This window comes from Amphibalanus amphitrite, unplaced genomic scaffold, assembly GCF_019059575.1.
Source record: "Amphibalanus amphitrite isolate SeventyFive unplaced genomic scaffold, NRLGWU_Aamphi_draft 000037F_arrow, whole genome shotgun sequence".
Classification (NCBI taxonomy): Eukaryota; Metazoa; Arthropoda; class Thecostraca; order Balanomorpha; family Balanidae; genus Amphibalanus; species Amphibalanus amphitrite.
The window spans coordinates 1,031,395-1,044,913 of record NW_024881533.1 but is presented as its reverse complement, the minus strand read 5'-3'; positions in this window follow the sequence as shown (position 1 = coordinate 1,044,913).

The window sequence follows — 13,519 nt, the reverse complement described above, 5'->3', positions numbered from 1 at the left end:
GTGTAAATCGCTTGGTAACACCCATGAAGGGTGTCAAAAGATGATGGTAAAACACTTGTGGTGAACATCTGCAGTGTCAGACACCCCTGAAACACCTCAAATAGTGTACGTTCTGCCGATACCGACACCTTAAGAGTTCCCCAGGATAATGTATCGAAGATATTTGGGGTGTTAGACTCCCCATGGATATTCCGGCTCGATGAATGACACCTATGTAACTTATCCGCAGTATCCACAAAATTTACGGGTATCTGGAAGGTGCATGGAAAGATTCCGAAACAAAATCTATATTTTTTATAGTGCGCATGGTGTTTCGGGGATGACTAACACCGTTCGTACTTCATGTACGAACGGGGATGACACTAACACCTCTTGGTACTTCATGTAGTTATAAATGTTATTGTTTAGCTGGGACAGAGACATTCTAGCATAAAAATATTCAAAACACCAGCTTCGTTTATTAGTTACGGGAGCTTTCGAAAGACGTTCGTCTTTCTTCGTCAGCCTGTCTTTGCAGTGTCAGACACCCTTGAAATTCCCTTGGGTGCAGTTGGGTAGATGGCGCTGCTGTGCTGTTGGTGTACAGAGTTTGCATTTATATTCTAATGGATTTGCTTCAACTACATCAAATAAGCAAATCCACGATAATAAATAAATAAATTCATATACAATACTTCAAAGAAAACGCGTCGGGAAAATATTGGGAACATAATGCAGCCCTAGTAGCCCATGTTCAACCGTTGGCTTCCATGCGGCCGGCCGCCATACTAGTTTGAAACGTGCGCGACTGCGGGCGGAGGCGCTGGTGGGATTACGGTGTGTTGGGAGTATAAGTGTGTGCAAGTGAGTTAGAAGTGATCGTGAGTGGTGTCTTGGTACTCGAAGAGCTCCAGTTTTAGCAAAGGTGAGCTATTCTTGGCTAGCAATGGCACTGCTGCGGATTCCGAAAGACATGGTACTGGCCGCTGGGGGGGGGGGGGATGGCGGCATACTCCCGATAGGGGTTCTTTAATATCCGAAAAATATATCCTCAGATTTGTTTTCTCTTGTGTTGGTGTGCAATTTAACACGCACCCTGCTTGGGTATTTATCCGAATTCGTAACCCCACTGGAGAGGGGGAGGGGGTTGGATTCTGCTTATTTCTATTATGCTCCGCGTATCCGTGCTGCTAGACTGATTTGCGATGCAATGTGGTGGCATTTGTTCCCTGCAACCTACATTCTGTGTGTAATTTCATAACGCTGTATCATATAGGTATGCATACAACTTATTGATTCCCCCATTGGGTACAGGGTGTCAGGTACAAATGTATCACTGGTAGTTTAAATGAATTGTTGGTAATAACAAGGTTGAATAACACCAATGATGAAAGTGGGTGTTCAGTTTATTACACATGTGAGCGTCATTCCCTGCAATGTCAGTGTTTGTTATCAATTTTACACCGTTACGAGTGTTACTAGGGTGTCTTAACAGTGTTGAAGTACACCCTTAATGGACGCCTGAAGGATGAGCTTAAATTCCAAAGGGCGTTAAAAACAACGTAACCCGAAGCTGATATTAAGGGAGCCTTAGATTAGGTCAAAGGTTAGGTCACCAAAGTTCATCGAAGGACAAATTTTGCCTCTTACGCCACTTGTTGACGAATCGGCGAATAACTTGTGAACGAATAGAGCTACAGCGCCGCCGAAAAGTACACCCAGTAGCTCTTTCAACGTTTTTTTTTGTGGGTGTGAAATGCGTCCTCAGATTTGATCTAAGATCAACTAATTGCCCTACAGAGGAGAAAACCCATGAAATAAACGGTTTTACAGAAATTGTTTTCTGCAGCAATTCATTTGATTCAAAACCGACACGACATTTAATGTTCCGGCATCGTGTTCCTCGATTTGAGACGCGTCTAATTAAAAAATAATATGACCGTCAAATGTGATTTTGAAAATCTGACCAAGGGTTATGGTGATGACCCGACCAGAAAGGTCATGTTACAAATTAGTCGATTAGTATTGTCGAGCTGAACACATCTTATGTGTTTTCATCGCTCTAGCTCTATAAAAAGTTACTGTAAAAAAAAAACTGAATAGTGGATAGTGGATACATGTCATGACCTGATAGCACGTCTTGGGTATAAATAGAGTCACGGGTGCAATTTTCCCATTCAGTGTGTAATGTTTCTCTGTTATTCAATGTTTGGGGGCGTTAAGTATGACTTTCGTCCAAAAGAACACATTTCAATTTGTTCCCGTTGACTTATGCATAATGTTTGCATTCTTGACCTTACAGGTTACAGATATCAAGCTTCAGAGATACGTATTTATTCATGCTGTTAATCTTATCAATCGCCTAAAATTTGAAAGTGATCACTCAGATAGTGTAGCATTGGCGAACAAACTCTTAATTTTCTGGGATGAGGTCACTTGATGTGGCCTGGTGACCTGACCTTGAGCGACCTGGGTATGAATTTTAACATGTGCCAAAATCTTGGACAAAAGTGGGCAGGGCGCCGCCGTTTTTTTAAGATCTGCGAAATACCGCAGGAGGGGGAGTGGTGTTCATGTTCAAACACCTCAAGCCCGCCGCAGAGTCATCCTGTACTTGTTTCTGTAGTCTGTACGTGTTTCTATTTCTAAGTGTCGTCCTTTCGTGTTTCTCCAGAATATGCCTCCAAAAGCCAAGAACATAAACATTTTCATGGAGCAAACGGTCTTCGAAGTGGAGCTAAGTTGCCATGTACCCACTCAAGTGCGCTCCGTTTTCAAAGAGCTGAAGCAAAGGGCAAAGAGATAGAAGGGCTCAGAGATCAAGCTTCGGGCCGCGCTGAAGTGAACAGAGCTGTAAAAGGTGTGTGTGGCGAGGGAGGGGGGGGGGGGGGGTAGGCACGACAGGCGATTATGAACTGCGAAGTGTGTGAATAGGGCTAGAGAGAGCTAGCGTCCTACGGCGACCTCGGTGAACACTGAACTGATACGGACTTAAGAGGGAGGAGGGGGGCTGATATGTAGTAGACATGTGCATGGATCCGAGTGATTGATCCATGATCTCAGTGGATCTTGAAGCAAACGACAAGCTTGTATCTATAATCCCATTGTATCCCACGTAGAAAATGTATCCTGAATCTCTGAATCTATGATCTCATTGCATCTTATAACAAACCAAAATCAGGATCTGAGATCCGATTGAATCCCACCACATGCAACCTAATGAAACCATGTTTCCATGCGACTTCATGGCAAATAAGTGCCATAAATAAAATTATGAATTGTGATGTGTGACCACATGATATCTCTGAAATAGAACCACTGCGAATTCCTACAAGTGATCCTAGAATATGTCTATGTTGACAAAAAGTGAACACGGATCTATGATCTCACCAGATCTCTAGGCAAACAGGTTTGGATCTAAGACCCCAATTGATGATTTCTCGACAAATTTGAGAGAGGGATCTATTATCTATGATCCCTTTAAATTCCAGGTCAAGGTACGTGGGATCAGATCCCAGATACATTTTTTTTTCGGATCCGTGCACATGTGTGGCTTAGGCTCTTCGTAAACTCAGCGTTAGCGGCAGGATTCAGTGATTTGCGAAGTGTGAGGGGAGGGAAGGATCCCAGAGAGCTTGAGAGAATATTGCTGCGAAATGGGTAGGAGGACAGGGACCTGGGAGAGATCCAAGAGAGCATGTTTTTGTTTTATTGGCGATTGCTATCATTCAAGACAAATCGTTCTTGAGCTTACGGCAGACTGCAGTGCCAACTGTGAAGTGTGAGGGAGGAGGGACTTAACCCTCGCCCGGCCAGGGCCTTTTTCATAACGCAGACGGCCAGGGGAAGGGGGGTTGGTGCGAACCCCTGGTGATTAACTCCTATGGCACTTGGGAATACCAAATTCACAGAGTAGGTGGAACCATATGGACATCTCAGCCCCGTTAAAATTTGGCTACTCCAGATCAATTTTTAGTGCGTATGGGTGTATAAAATAAATGAAAAAATCGCTAAAACACAACAAATTTTTCGCTTATACGAGTAACTTGAATCTAGTAAAGCTAGAGCAAAAATAAAAGCACCAGTGAACTCAGCACGTCAATGCACATAGAGTGATTTACTATTACACCAGTTGAGTGGCCTTTTAAAGTTCACCCAAAATATATAAGTTCATAAAGTCAATATATACGAGTAAGTTCATAAGTTCACAGGCTTACTAAAATGCGTCAGTATAACATATCTTTCGAGGCGGCTGTTCGAAAGAAACACAATGGCACCATTTTCAAGCTCTGGGTACACCGTCTATCAAGTTATTAGCAAAAACGTAGTTTGACCCCATTTGACCTCAATTGACCCTATCTAGCGTTCTTGCAGCAAACAAACACGTCATGCAATGTATAAACTGAGGTAAAACAACACAAAAACGTTTAAATGGAACGGATTTCTCTAATATTTTTACAATTCAAATAATTCATAAAATTTCCTTAATAACTCGTCATGACCTGGCTCTAGAATTTGGATGATCTCAGGTTAAGACAATTTCAAAAACGAGGATACAGGTTATGGTACTCGGTGAGCTTAGCATACCCTGCAACTTTGAATGAAATCAATGGAAAACTCAGGCTTCATAGAAAATATATAGTGTAGTTTCATGGCTATTTTGACAATATAACGTTTTTTTTTGCGACCTGGTGACCTGACCTGAAATTATTGAATTGGAACTTTAATTTTCAGGGAATATGCCAAAAGGATGTTCCATAAAGTATGCCAAACCTGGTGACGTATAGCACTGCCATTTTTCTTAGGGTGTTGCATCAACCCCTTGGCCGGGCGAGGGTTAAATAGCTGAAGAGATAAAGTACTGATGTGCAGTCGGAGGAAAGTGGAGAGGTGGTTGGATAGAGCCTAGAGAATGCTTTGTGTTCATAATGACCACCGTTCTTACTCAAGATTGTTTGTTCTTAAATATACGTTATCAAACGCGGAGCATTCTTTTTTTGGGCAGCTTGGACCGCTTCCCATAAACGACAAGTTACCATCAAGCTAAGTGCGTTACCGGTGGATATGTTCCAGTACAATTTCAAGCACCCCTTTCGTGATTTTTTTTTCTTCGATATATTCCTAACGGATTTGCGTGTTATCGCCAAATGTCATTCAAACCGATCGAATCGTCGTTCTGATCCATCAACCCTCTGAGAAGATATAGAGGATTCTTCATGGCTCCGCGAGGAAAAGATATCCGATCTTCCACGAGTGAGCCATGAGGAATCCTATATCTTTCTATGTTGAGGTTTATTCTTAATTAATAAAATATCATATTTAAATGCATTCATCTATGTAAAAATAGATTCAGAGTAGCTTGTTCTTATTTCATAAGTTTCATCCACAAACAACCACTAAAAATGTCGTTCGGTTATTGACCCATCATCACATGAACTCTTGATTTTTTCGCTATGAACCCTCGAGACCTTATCTTTGCATCTCAGAGGGATGCAGATATAACGAATTTTTATCTTTGCATCTCAGAGGAGTGCGAGATAGAAATATCCCTGCACTGTAGACCCAATGGCAAATAAACCTCAACTAGAAAGATATAGAGGATTCTTCATGGCTCCGAGTGGAAGATAAGGATATCTTTTCCAAGCGGGTTGCTGAAAAACCGAGCGACGAAGGAGCGAGGTTTTCTGTAACACGCGAGGAAAAGATATCCGATCTTCCACGAGTGAGCCATGAGGAATCTTATATCTTTCTATGTTGAGGTTTATTCTTAATTAATAAAATATTATATTTAAATGCATTCATCTATGTAAAAATAGATTCAGAGTAGCTTGTTCTTATTTCATAAGTTTCATCCACAAACAACCACTAAAAATGTCGTTCGGTTATTGACCCATCATCACATGAACTCTTGATTTTTTCGCTATGAACCCTCGAGACCTTATCTTTGCATCTCAGAGGGATGCAGATATAACGAATTTTTATCTTTGCATCTCAGAGGAGTGCGAGATAGAAATATCCCTGCACTGTAGACCCAATGGCAAATAAACCTCAACTAGAAAGATAAGGATATCTTTTCCAAGCGGGTTACTGAAAAACCGAGCGACGAAGGAGCGAGGTTTTTCTGTAACACGCGAGGAAAAGATATCCGATCTTCCACGAGTGAGCCATGAGGAATCCTATATCTTTCTATGTTGAGGTTTATTCTTAATTAATTCAATATTATATTTAAATGTATTCATCTATGTAAAAAAAGTAAGAGTAGCTTGTTTTTATTTCATAAGTTTCATACATAAACAGCCATTAAAAATGCCGTTCGGTTATTGACCCATCATCAGTTGAACTCTTGATTTTTGGCTATGAAACCTCGAGACCTTATCTTTGCATCTCAGAGAGATGCAGAGATAACAAATTCTTATCTTTGCATCTCAGAGGAGTGCGAGATAGAAATATCCCTGCACTGTGGACCCAATGGCAAATAAACCTCAACTAGAAAGATAACGCCGGAAATGCAGTGATCATTTAGCCGAAACGCTTAGCTGTGTGACGGGCTACGCTAACATATGCGATCCATAAGGAAACTTCTAAAGTATAATTTAAACGGAGTGTTTTCAATGAGCCATTGATCAAAAAACGTCGCAAACCTGATGCGTGTTCGGGACACCCTTGTCCTCCACAGGTGTTACGTTAAGGGTATTTCCGACCAAAATGTCTGAAATGCCCTTATTGAAATGCTATGCAATGCCCGTTCCGCTCTGCAATGCCCGTTGGGTGAATTGATGTCAGAACTCTTACACTCCACAGGTGTTACTAAAGGGCATTTTCGGCCCAACTGTCCGCTCTGCAATCCCCGTTGGGTGTTCAGTGGGTGTCAACAATAAAGGTACTGTTGACACCCACTGAACACCCAACGGGGATTTCTGAGCGGACAGTTTGGCCGGAAATACCCCAGTAACACCTGTTGGGTGTATGGGGTGTTGACACCCATTAAACACCCAACGGGAATTTCATAGCGGACAGTTTGGCCGGAAATACCTCAGTAATACCTGTGGGGTGTATGGGGTGTTGACACCCATTAAACACCCAACGGGAATTTCATAGCGGACAGTTTGGCCGAAAATACCCCATTAATACCTGTGGGGTGTATGGGGTGTTGACACCCACTGAACACCCCACGGGAATTCTAGAGGGATTTAAGACAGGATTCGTGGGTACTTGTCGAAGTGTCTATTGACCAAAACACCCGAACAACACCAATAAGGTGTAATCGACACTTGATAAACACCCATGGGGTGTACAACAGCCTGACACCATTAAAGGTGTTCGAGAAAGGTGTTCTACAGGGGTTTCAGGGCGGACACTTTGGCCGGGAGTGTCTTAAGGGTGTTTTTTGTTTTCTCAGTGTACACATACGACACATAAGCATCCCACAAACCAAAGTGGGTAATATGTGCTATTTCCAACGCACAGTACAACGTGGAAATAGCACACATTTACACAAACCCCTAACGATATACGAACAGTATAGCTATGCACAATATATAGGTAGGTATAATGTTTGTCGCTATGAGGTTGATTATTCTTATTATTGTTTTGATTGTTCATTAACCTTCGCCCCAGTGGGGGGGGGCATATGTTACCACCCTGTCGCGTTTTTTGCTTGTAAATAAAAAACCGCGGCGCGTAGCGCCGCGCCGCTTGGGGTAGCTTTTGGTACACCAATTTTGGACAATGTGTGAAATTTTTGACCCCAGGTCATGTCAAAAGGAGGGTCGTTCTCTTATCAATATAGAAGCGTACTCTTGCCATTATTCCGATGTTCCTGCTAACGATATTTGATGTATAGTCTATATGTTTTGTGAACTTCAATGACTTATCGATGAAGACTCCTAAATATTTGATAAACTCTTTCTCTTTAATTTCAGTTGAATCAAGTACTACATTTACTTTTAACCCTGAAGACTGAGTTGCATAATGCTGTGTGAAAGTTTTTGTGCCGTTTAGAGAAAGAAAATTTGCATGAAACCAGTTACTGACTTTTTCAGTAACTTCATTTACAGTTCTTTGTAGGCTATGTATGCATTTATCTTTAAATATGATTGCAGTGTCATCTGCATAGAAGAGGCAAGTTACGTCAGGACTGATGTTTGGTAAATCATTTATATATAATATAAATAACAGAGGACCCAAGATCGATCCCTGCGGAACTCCCATAGTAACATTTTTGATAGATGAGTATGCTTTTCTTATTTTCACACATTGCTTCCTTTCTTGCAAGTATGAAGATAATATTTGTTGTGATTTGTGTCTTATACCATACCTTTGTAGTTTTTGTAGTAGCAACTCAATGTGCACCGTATCAAAAGCTTTTCTTACATCTAGAAATAAGCCGAGCGCAAAGTTGCCCTCTTCAAAGGCTTTAGTAATTATATCTTGTAGAACAAGAATCGGCATATAAGTTGACTTTCCTTTTTGAAAACCAAATTGATTACAGTGAATTATGTTGCTTCGGTTAAGATGCTCAATGAGCCTTCGGTATATTAGTTTTTCAAGAATTTTTGAAATAAAGGGTAAAATGCTAATTGGTCTATAATTATCCACTTGCTTTTTATCGCCATCCTTAAATATTGGTTTGATGATTGCCACTTTTAGGGGTGATGGAAATTCAGCTTTGCTTAAACAGGTGTTCAAGAAGTAAAGTAAAGGATTTAGTATGGCCTTGTATGAAGCTTTAAACAATTTAGAGTTAATGTTGTCGATACCAGCACCGACGTTTTTCAGTTTATTAACTATATCGATAAGTTCTTGTTCATTTGTAAGAGTCAAATCCATTTCTTCATGCACGAATGGTACTTCGCTCAGTGGGTCAAATGGTGAGGGTGGTATCCTTTTCCTTAAAGTTTCACCTATCTCGGAAAAGAATTTGTTGAAGGTTTCTGCAATATTTTGATCATCAGTTACTGTTTTGTCATTGCCATCTGAAACTTCACAAGGAAAATCATCAGTTTTGTTGCCAGTGTTTATCAAAGAATGTATAGTTTTCCATGTTTCTTTGGAGTTGCCAGAGTTTTTATTGAACTCATTAATGTAATACAATCTTTTGGCAGACCTAATGACGCGCGTGAGAATGTTCCGATATTGATTGTACTGAGTTGTATTATTATGTGAAGGATTTTTTAGCGTATTTTTAAACAACTTGTTTTTTTGGGTAATAGAGGTGAGAATAGCTGGAGAGATCCATGGCATCCTCGGATGGTCTTTCCTGGTGAATATTTTTGTGTAAGAGAAGGTTGTTATGCCATTGTTACGAGCGAGCGAGCGCAGCGAGCGAAGTGAGTCTTTTCAATATAACGGAAAAATCTCAGTATGAGCGGCCCGGCCCGGCCCGGCCCGGCCCGGCCCGGCCCGGCCCGGCCTGTAACGCTTTTGAGAGGCTTATATCTCAGCAACCGCTGGACCGATTGGCCTGCGGTCTTTTTTGTTGGGTAGCCCCATCCCTTCTACCCCGTAATTGACTACTTTTGATACATCTCAGTGACCGTCGTGGCACGTGCCACGTGAAAAGTCAAGGGTGTTCAAGCTGTTTTGCAAAAGTAGTGATTTTGTGAGCCTCATATCTCAGCAGCCGCTTGGGCGATTGACTTGCGGTAATTTTTGTACGGTAGCAGCATCCCTTCTACCCAAAATAGGATACTCTCGATGCATGTGGGTCACCCCCAGTGCACGTGCAAAATACAACAATAAGAGGTGCCAAATTTGTTCCCATTTCAGTAACTCGGTAATTACTGGGGCGATTTCGCTGAAACTTGGCATACAGGTAGGCACCCACCAGGCAATGCATTCCCATGTGTTGCGGTTAGGGTGCTACTGCACGTGCGCACGTGCAGGGGGCGTTTCCAGATCTCGAGAACGGCTGGGCCGATTGCGCTCAAATTTGGTACACGGTTGGGGACCAGTTAGTAGGGTGCCGTGCAAAAGTCAGTTTGGACCCCGTTTGCACGTGCGCACGTGCAGAATGCGGCTTCCAGATCTCAGGAACGGCTGGGCCGATTGCGTTCAAATTTGGCACACCGCTAGCGACCAGTTAGAAGGGTGCTTTGCGCAAGACCGTTGGAAGCACCCTCTCGCCCTTCCGCACGTGCAGGGCTCACTATCTCGCTCGCTCGTTCTTCGCCCAAAAGGCGCTTTACTGGTTGTATGTTTCAATTATTTTGTTTGCCATGGTATTAGTACAAGTTTCTTGATAAATATTTCTAAGTTCATTTGCAGAGCTGGGCGCGTTCCTCGATTTTCGGTAGTGCGTTAGCGTTCCTGCGTTCCTCCGGCCGCGGTTAGTGCGTTCCTGGAATAGCGTTCCTCAATTTTTTTCGCTCGGTGCGTTAGCGTTCCTGCGTTCCTGCGTTCCTCCCTCAAAAATACCGCCGAACCACGCGGCGCGGGCCCAACCAAACACGGGGCGAATCGATCACAGAATACCCAGAATTGCGACGTGGGGCCGAAAAGCAGCTCGACATCTCTTTTCCGAATCGAATATCTGAAATACGTTTTACCAATATCATCCGCAGGGTTTTCAACAAAAATACGACCTGCTTAAAAACAATAGTTAAGTTAAAAGATGTATCTTAGTAAAAGTTATCATATTTAGTAAGAAAATTAACCTCACTCTCATTCTATCTAAAAGTAAATTCCGGATTCGAAATAAAACAAACTTTTTGAGAAGCTTTCGGCATTGCGCCATCATCAGCTCTGGAGTTTTATTTGCAAACATTTGAGAAAATATGCAAAAATATTTTCTTACTATTTGTTACAATGTCTCTCAAATTAGCGTTGAAACATTTTCAAGATTATCATATTTACTTTACACATTTAATGCCTGAAACTGAATCGAATAGTAAACATCACCACTAAAAATCTTTACACATTTAATGCCTGAAACCGAATCGAATAGTAAACATCACCACTAAATCTAAGCAAGCCCTCCTCGATTCGACCGACAAGTGGCGCCTCTACCGGCAAACACACGTACTCGAGATTCAAACATTTGACACAGAGGTCATTGGCAGCAATATAATTTTCGGGTGGTTCCGCAAGAACGCAGGAACGCTTCAAAATTTCGGGTGGTGCGTTCCTCTTACTTGCGTTCCTTTGAAAAACTTTGCGTTCCTGCGTTCTTGCGTTCCTAAAAAGGGCGGTGCGTACGTACGGAAGAACGCAGGAACGCACTAAAGGAACGCACTTGCCCAGCTTTGTTCATTTGATATATAGGATTTGAATTCATCAATCTTCCTATAATCAAATATCTGTTGCTCATTTGTCGATTTTATTTGCTCCTTAGCAGTGTTTATGTGAACATTTGGAGATGCATAGATAGGAAAGTGATCGGATAGATCACTTAGGATAATGCCCGAGTGTGCCACCCTTGTCAAATCATTGCAGAAGATGTTGTCGATAAGAGTGTGAGATGGGTGGCAGGAGCGTGTTGTTTTTGAAATAGTAGGGAAAAAGCCATGAGACAGTTGGTTATGTAGAAAAGCTTGAACAGCTGGATTGGATCCAATTGAGAAAAGATCAAAGTTAAAGTCACCAGTAATCAAAGTGATCTTGTTAAGATTGTTAAGCCAAATGAGTAGTTTTTCAAGTTCTTCATTGAACTGATGTTTGTCAGTACTAGGTGATCGATATATTCGATATAGGTTGACCTTGACCTTGACCTTGACATCTGTACATCGTCGAACAACATGTTCCATGATAGGTGGGAGGTAAGACTGGCAAAAAAGGCCGAAATCAAGGTGTCAAAAGCTCACAAGGCCCATAGCCAACGCCAGATGTTGAGAATTGGCCATTTGGGTCATGACATGACCTGAAAAACAAGGTCATATCTCCGAAACCAAAAACCACAGAAACTTGAAATTTGCAGTGGACATCAAGAAAGGATAGAGGAGCAGCTATACGAAAAATCAGCCTCCTAGCTCTAAAAATGTTGAGTGCAGAGCAGAAAGACTACCTGGGGGGTGGCAACCCCCCCCCCCCCCCCATGTGCGGGCGAGGGTTAAATTACGGAACACTTAACAAAATACGTCAAATTGATGTATAAGGAGAAGGTGTGACAAGTTAAGAATTGTAGTTTAAACGGTTCATGAGATAGCTGTTCCATGAAGAATCGATAAACCTGCGTCCTGTTCTGCCGTTCCCAATCCTACCAATGTAATCCAATTACAATCTTCAATTACAATCTACCAATTACAATCTTCCCAATGTAATTCAGGCTACCCGTATGACGTTTCCGTCGGTAAAGGCACTGCGCGTCATTCTCGGCGTATCGTGACATCTCGTCTTTTGACGTCTGAGCTGTGGCACGTTGAGCTCTTGCAGAGCGGATCGGAGCCCCCCCCCCCCCCCCACTGCACCGAACCGGTCCTCGGGCGGGGATGGGGGAGGGGTGGGGGCGGCGCTCGTCTCGGAGGGACCCACTACCGGGAACCGGTGACCGCAGACACGGGAAGTCCGACCTGCCGCGTGCGCCGCGGCCGTGGAACCTATGATCACAATCCACAACACGACTGGCTAAGCAGGGAAACACTGCTCGCCTCGGTACGCGCAGGATAAACCAAAACACACTCGAAAAGATAAGATGCAGTTTGAAGTGAATAATATCAGTTTGTTTGAAAAGACTTAAACCCTCGCCGACCGACAGGCACAGTAGCGAGTGGGTTTACCCCCTCAGCCAGAGAGCCTCGGTCACCCGATAGGTGGATGTGTGTGTATGAAAAAGCGTTAGGCCCGGCGTAGGTTGAATTTGTGAAAAAAGGCACTTTAACCATTGCCTTTATAGGGGGTCGAGCAGACATCTCTCGCTCTCGCTTTTCCCCGCAAAACTTGCGCAGAAAGCGGCCGAGTGCGACGGAAGTTTCAGTATGAGTTTATCAATCAAGACATTTCCCTATAAACGCTGTAAAAAAAGAAATACGGGTTAGGGTTAACGATGCCAGGTGAAGACTTCAAAGGAAGAAAACGTTCTTTTTTTTCTTCATAAACGAAGCTCAGCCACGAAATTGTGTCACCAAACTGCATCGTTACTCTGCATTCTGTAACGTGACCAGTGTTATTGAACACAGGTCATTTCGGTCGAACCGGCTCTGAAAAAGAAACTGAATCACCCAAGAGGCTCATTCATGTCGATCATTTTACCACTCGCTGAGGAGGTGGACACGTTCTGCGCCGGACTTCCGGAGAGGAACGTCTAGTGGTGATATGTTCCAAAATCACCGATAGCCCTATGCAGCCGTCTTCCAGCCCATGTCCTCCGTTCTGGACTGGCTGGGGGGGGGGGGGAGGTGGGGAGGGGGCAGACTGCCGAGCTCTCTCTGGGGCGTCCGTTGCATACACGTTATAACAAACCTTGCAAACGCATACCCACGGGCCCTGCAGATTCGCCCAGCCTGCGCGGTGAACGAGCATCATGAAAGGTCCTGTCGCGGTGTAGAGCACCCCCTCCCCCGGAGCGCTGAATGCTGGGCCGCGCAGCTGCACAAGTCACATGATC